Source organism: Falco punctatus, assembly GCF_963210335.1.
Source record: "Falco punctatus genome assembly, chromosome: Z".
Classification (NCBI taxonomy): Eukaryota; Metazoa; Chordata; class Aves; order Falconiformes; family Falconidae; genus Falco; species Falco punctatus.
Window position 1 is genome coordinate 80,582,683 of NC_137586.1, and position 7,858 is coordinate 80,590,540.

The window sequence follows — 7,858 nt, forward strand, 5'->3', positions numbered from 1 at the left end:
CGAGGCAGGCTATTGAAATGGAAAAAGATTTCCATCATCTTTGTTGCTAACACTTCTGGTTTTCCTAGTTCTGGGTGAGGAATGATTCTTCTGTCTTTTGAAGCAGCCAGGGCAAAAAAGAATCAGCAGAATCAACACATCTCCCATCACTTAAAAAATGAGCTATATTAAATATTTAGGTACTCTTCAAGTGTTGTCTGAAAAAATAATTTCTGTGGCATAAACAAGGCTTGTCTTAAAGGTTCTGCGGAGAGAAAGAACCTTCATCCATCAGCAATTAGATACAGCAGTAGACAGACTCCTGAAGGTTGTGGCATACATGCATGTAAAGAAGGTTTCCAAACTGTATTAAAATTAATCATGTATTTTCAAATGTACTTGAGCTTTCTCATGAAGGCACCAGAGCAGGTAACACAGTTGCAAGGTTTCAATGTGTAACAGCTCTGGGTGACCTAAAAGTAAACTGTCAGATTCTATTTTTAGCAACGGTGATATAAATCTGAAGAAACCTCACTAACTTCAGAGTACTTGCTTTGTATTTACATGCAAACTAAAGATGTCAAATCAGCCTCTGTTTTATTGCTGCACACTACTAAATGCAAATCTCTGATTCTGCAAACAAAAGCTGTACTAATGCACACGACTGGAAACGTCCACATTAATTCTGCCACCAAGTGAGAGTTAATATTCTCAGGTAGAAGAAGGCTGTGAGTGTTTTTTACTACCAGTCTGTTTTAATACCAGCTTGTGGACTGGGACAGCTGAAACAGCAATCGCTCAGAATGTTTTTTAAGCCACCATTTTTTGGTTACCTCACTAATGACCATGTCAGAATATTTTCTTCAGCAAATTAGAAACTGACTTTTTCCTTATGTACTTTTCAAGTATTCCAGAGATTCATTCACAATGCCAAGCTGCAGTAAAATGTAGCATAACGTAAATCACTCTCTGATACTGCTTTTCCTTTCTCTTCCTGGATAGAGTTATAAATGCAATGGAAAATAAATGATTTTGAATGGTATCAGTGGAGAAATTCGTATCACAGATGGAGTTTAAAAGTCAGATCCTCTTGCTAATAGCTAAATAATGTATTTACTAAGTTGGATTTGGGCTACACAAGTTTGAATGTTTGAATATTTTTTATTTTAATAAGGAGAGTGTTTTAATGTGCTGAAACCAGGGATAAGGTAACATTATACTCTTGGCACATTTAATAATATGTACTAATGCAGCCCTTATTTCCAACCCCTCTTCCCTCTCTAGCATTAATGCTGCAAATTGATGTATTTTTCTGAACAGCAAACCCAAGCAGAAATGTGGTCATGGGAAACTGGAACAAATGACCACTTGCTCTGGAAAGCAGCACACTGCGAATTTCAAGTCCTTCATGTTTACATAGTGGCTTGACTCTCAGCAACAGGTCATAGCCGCAGAAACAAGAGCTGCCTGAAATATCATGTAGGGCCTGTAAACCCAGGAATGCGCTGTGTGCTGCCAGCAGTGCCCTACAGGGTCTCAAGCAAGCCCATCTTCCCCAGACCTGGGAGGACTGCAGACGCTTCTGACCAGACTTGCTGGGCTAAGGTGACTTAAGACAGAAGCCAGCTCATTAAGCTAACAGTGGAGCTTGTCTTCAAGTCTTTCAGCTGCTAAATATTGTAGTCGCTGTGAGACAAAGATGTTTCTTACAACAGAGAGCCCACAAACAGTGTTTCCTGTGTCAAAATTACTTAAAAATTGATGTATTTTGTTTTGAAGTCTTCTTCGGAAAGTAAAAAAAAAAAAAACCCAAAAAAAAAAAACCAACCCAAACTTCAACTAAGTTGGTCCTTAAATAACACAAGATGCCAGTCTGTGTTTCCTCTCCAAATGGAAAAACAAAAATCCACCAAGTTTTATTCGCGTTATAGTATGCATAACTGATTCAAAGACAGCAGACTTTTCTCGGTAGCTTACACCACAGGAATGAGTGTTTTGAGGGGGATGTTACATGGAGTCCTTGAATTAAAACTCCCCTTTTCCAGTCTTCCCAGGTACATTTCTTTCCTGTTTAGAAAGCAAAGGGATGATGGGCAATTCAATACTGTCATGAAGAGCCATTCCCTTGTGCTAAGCGGGCCACCACCGCGGCATGGCCACAGGGCTGGTTTACCTGCAGATTTAGTCGGCCAGCTCGTGCATCCCTATGGCTGATCCCCAAAAGCCCCACCAGAAACCTTGTCAATGGCCTCAAAACCGGGTCCTGGCTGATTTGCAAAGCATCTTTTCTAGTTTCACGGTTCCTCCTAGGCATGTCAGTAGATTCATTTTACTTCGGAGAGATGTTTCTACCTTCTCAACTCACACATAGCTCTGACTTGTTATGGTTAGCTATCAATTGGCATTTCCAAAAGCACCCATCTCCACCCACCCACAAAGTAGTCCAGGATAGCAGGGTACCTATTACACCAGCCAAACCAGTCAATCTGTTCAAGGGTGTGAAATTCTGAGCTGGCACTGACTAGTAGCAAAGAATTATTCAGAAGCACCACAGTGTACACATTTTAAAATACATTTAACTTCTCAGTTCTTAGACTGCCTGTAAACTTTTTGAGTTGCAGAGGCTACACTGGGATGTAATTAAATAACAAGGCTGCTGTCTATAATTATAATGACTCTTTTAAAGGTTTTCGTTTAAAAGCGTAAATGTGGTGGCCTTAAAACAACCAGCAATAGTGTGCATGGCTTGATTTCAAATTTCTGTACTTACATGAGCAGAGATCAGGAGAAACAAGGACTCTTGCCACTCTTTCTGTGCCAGATGAAGAGTGTCCAATCTCATTTCCACAATAAAATCAAAAAGGCACATTAAATTGTTTTTCATACTTGGGATTGCAAGAACAAACTAAATGCCAGGGGCCAGTCCTGGACATGCCTATCTTCTTTGGTAATGTAATTAAAGGAAGCAGTCCTCCTGAGCCATTGGAACTACTTTTGCTGATGCATGTGTTTGAAGAACTGGGCCTTTAGGGTTTAGTTCTTGGCTTTCCAAACTGTGCCTGATCCTTTCAAAAAAAAGGTTTTTAAAAGTACTTCCAAATGTTGATGCCACCCCAGTTTTCTATCAAACAGCTGATTATCTTAAATGAAAATAAATAGCATTGCCATGAAAAAAAATGCAGGTTTTACTGTTGCTACAGAATCCTTTTTTTCCCCATAGAGTGCTACCTACCACTGTTTGAGAGATACTTTTCAGATTTAACAGACAGGCTAAATTGCATTCTCATTAACAAAATGCATTAGGCTACAGACTAATAAAAACACCTTACTTTGGGCCAGCAAAGCTTCCATTAAAACTAAAGGGTATTTGTGTTGCAGAGCCGTTAAATAAGCTCTTTGCACAGTATTCTTTCAAACCACAGTCTAGTGAAATGCATAGATATACTTCCACTGGCTTTAGTGACTTTTACATAAGGCACTAAGACAGTGTGCACATTACACCTTCTTAATGAAGATTCACAGGGGAAGAAAAAAAAACACACTAGATTTATTATAAATGGAGATGTTCTGAAAGGTTTTTTACCTACACTGAAAAATTCGTGAGTGGAAAGTAGATTCAGCATGACATATAATTCTTTCTTACCCAAATCAGCAGTGTTAAGTCTGATTCTCCATAGTTTTGTTGAAGTCGCCTGAAGATTTGAAATCTTAAGTGAGGGCAGAAGGTCTTGAATTGCCAACAAAGACAAATTTGTAGCATGCCATTTTTAACAAAGGGAAAAGTCATTATCAAACCTTTCAGACAATTGAAATAAAAAATCATTTCCATTTCAATTAGTAGTATTCCCATTCTTTGTAAGGCAAGTCTTTGAAGGCAGATAATGATGTTTCCCTACCAAAACTGGGTGCACTGGGACCCACCACTCCACATCAAGCTCCGTGTATGGGTAATGAAGATGGAATGTAAGAGCAGCATTCAGGACAAAGCACATCATCAGTGCACACTCTGATCCCTGGCTGCAAAATGAATGCAACAGCGTGAGAAGGTAGATAGGGTTTGAAGCCTCAGAAAATGACTGTCCCAACTTGCCACACTTGGGAGAAAAAAGGGGAGATAAAAAAATATATAATACTCCATTCTGAAGTCACAGGCAGATGATTAAAGATTAGTTTTCCACCATAATCCTTCCAGTACTTAGTACCCAGTCATCTGTTAACTTATAAAAGCACTCTCTGTTGCTGTCACTTCAGGCATCTGTAGGGCACTTTGCTGTTTGCTGCTGAAGAACGATTCACATAGATCAGGAACGTACCAAATAACTTTGCATGAAAGGCAAAACACATGCTCTGTGGTATTGACCCCCGCCAGCTCTGTTGCTCACAGAGTGGGCCAGTATCAGCTGTAGCGATGAGCCAAGAGATTCAGTGAAGGTCAAGAGACTCAGTACTGCATTTTACTTAGTCTTCCATCAGCTGGAAGTCAGCTAAATTACTTGTCTCTGGTCCTAAAATGGTCTGAATTCTGGCTTGGATGTATTTCTCTGAAACCATGCACTGGAGCCAAAACAGTGTCATTGAAATTATCCTCTGCACCATCATTATTAGTAACATTCCTGGGGCTGAAGTGTTTTTTCCTAACAAAGCTGATACAGCAGGGCATAAGTGGATAGATTGTCTGAAAAGCAGCCAGAGGCGATGGGGTGGTGGCTGGGCTTGCAAGACACACAGCAACCTTTTTGCCACTGCCAGCCCCCCAGTCAGAGGGGAATCGCGGCATCCGTGCCATCACTGTTCAGGGATCAGCTGTGCCAAAGAGGGACGGCTGGGCAGGAGCAAGTGGCTACCTCTCCTCCCTTCACGTCAGCCAGCAAAACGGGGTGTGTGCACACTTCTTTCCCTAAAAGTCATGTCATCCCCCTCACCATTAAACAGGTGGACTTGGAAGTCCCAGTGTGGAGCCTGGAGCTGCCATGGCTCTGAACACCAGCATCACAGGGCATAACTGGGCGGCACCCTGTGCTCCGCAGCTTGGACCCCCAAACCCTCCTCCAAGCTTCCCTGCAGGGAATCTGTGCCCCACAGACCTTCCCTCGCAGTCCAAAGCACAGATGTGCTTTTACCAACCTCCCAGGAGGTGTGTTGCAGATTAAAGCACCGCCGGCTTCAGCTCCAGCACTGTCTCTGATCATAGCCAAGGGGTGCTGTCTTTTTCCGAGCACTGTCAAGACATTCAGAGGACTTGGCACCAGCAAAGCCTGCCCATCGTACCAGGCTGTGTAATAGGTCTAGAATCTCTTCCTGAATCTGGAGAGCAGGATGCAAAAATGAAGGTACTTGAGGAAGAAGGCTTCTGAAGATGTTCTTGTGAATAAGCTTCCATTTCAAGTACAATTAGATTTCTGAGGCACCCGAGAGCCAATTAATTATACAACTACCTAAATAACAAGAGGTAAAACAAATATTCCAAACACACACACACAAACCTCATGTTTTCTCTGCAAAACTTCTGGGTTTTTTAATATGTGGTTACTAATTCATGTATTTTTTGCTTGATCACAGCCACAGTTCTTCAGACGGAGGGCAGATACATTCTTCAAGGACTGAGATAGGTCTTTCCATAGTAAAAAATTTTCAGATACGGACACAACTGTGTTATTTCAAGATTTAAATGAATCAACCAAGACAAAGAAAATCTTGAAACTTTGCCTAAAATTTGATACTTTCAAGCTTCTAAAGAATTTCGGAAAACAAGTCTTAACATCCAGCCTCCTTTTAAAAATATAAAGGGATTTCTTAACAATTTCCTTGTTGTTTTCACTACCAGCACATAAACACAAACTCACGCTATTATTGAAGAGGGTTTTCTTATACCGTGCCAAACAATCTGCTCCTTTGTCCTGAAAGCCTACTCTATTTTCCCTGATCACTTCGGGAAAGATGAGGAGTCCAGCGTTCTCAAAATCCGTACAGTAGTAAATCGATATATGACATGTCTGCAAGACATTGATTTAGTGGTCACATAATTCAATCAGTTCTGACACTTAATCCAAGTCTAGTTCATCAGTGTTTTAAATATTCCTTGAATATGTGCAAAACTTTTCCTCAGTGTGCAAAAGAATATCCTCAGATACTTTTTTTTTTTTTTTCCCCCATACCGGACAACCCAATTAGCAGCTGCTAAGTCTGAAAAATTCCACTTTTCCCAATCATTTTTAAAATAATCATTATTAAGTCTGTATTGTTCAAATAGATATGTATAGGGGGTTCTGGTCCACAGGAGGTGCTTTTCTGGCCTCATTTTTCTTGGGTGGATTCCACTGAGTGGAAATAGTATTTTCTGGAATTAGATTTACAAACATGTCTTGATTAAATCGTGTAGTTATATCTGATAGACAGCCCATATCTGATAAAAGGTCAGAGACTGGTTGTCCTAGACATTTGTAATTGGTAAGACAGTCATACTGCAGAAACTTAGCTTGTCTTTAATCCTGCATTAGCTGTGTGTCTGTGCGCATTTGTGTGCAGGGCAGGAAGAGGAGGCACACAGTCGGTTGACTAAATTATTTACTGTGTGTGCATTGCGCAGTCTGTGTGAAGAAAATCCTAAAATGTCGTTCAAGATATGCCATGCATTTTCTATACTTACGATTAAGCCTTAAAGAGCAGCAACGATGGGAAAGTGTACTGGCTGTAGAAATGGATGTTAGGCTTAGTTACAGAAGTCCTAAAGTGCTCAAGCATAGCAAAGAGGGGCCATGGAGGGCATCTACACGGCACACCCGTGTAGACACACTCAGCAGTGGCATGTTACCTCTAAACTTCAGGAACTTCTCAGCTCCTAAAGGCTGAGGATGGAGAATGACCTGAGGCTGGTCACTTCATGGGTGGCCCATCCCTAGAAGTGTTCAAGGCCAGGCTGGATGGGCCTTTGAGCAACCCAGCCTAGTGAAAGTTGTCCCTGCCCATGGCGGGCTGGAGGGTTGGACTAGATGATCTTCAGGGGTACCCTCCAACCCAAAAAATTCTATAATTCTATGAATTGACAGCAAGAAGTAATCCTGGTTGGTGCTTGAATCCTTCTCGTCTGGTTCCTGCCTGGTAGTATGTTGCATGCTTCAAGACACAAAGCAAGACACCTAGATTTGCACGACTGTCATAGGGTAGGGTTCATCAATTCTAAACAGGAGTTGTGACGAGATGTCTGTCTCCTGCCACCAACTACAAAAGGGACTTAAATGACAAGCTTAGGCTCAAAACTCTGTCTGGTGAGAACAATCTCACCCATTGGGCTCAAAATGCCAGCTGTGGTCTGGCTCCTTTTCCACTGTCCCTGTGGCTTCTGCCAGAAGAAATGAAATGTAGAGGTGGAACACCTAAGCAAGCCTTGTGCAGGCATCTCTAATGACCTCCCCTCCTTCCTTCTGTATTGCAGGGGGTGGGTTCATCCAGAACATATTAAGAGATTTGTCTGGAAGCTGGGGAAACCTCATGCAGTGTACAGAAAGCAGAAAATCAGAGGGAATTTTGGCTCTTTCAGGTATCGGGTGTGGACAGAAATTCTTGAATATTTTGTCTTTTGGGTTTTTTTGGGTATGGCCAGAAAGCAAGTATTTCGTTTTCCATTTCTCCATTTCTGAGTGCTATCAATGTTATGTCTGCTAGCCGCTTGGCCTTGAGAAAGTTAAAAGCCTGTGATAATACTGAAATTGAAGACAAAAAAAAAAATGTAGGCTGACTGTGGTAGGGCAGAGATCTGGAGGGGAGCTGTGTCTGGACAAGGCTGCTTACAGGGTCAAGGCCTGATTTTTCATAATCTACATTCATATCTACAGTTGTTGTGTGTCAATCTTCAGTCCTTATCTTCCCAGTGGTATCTAGG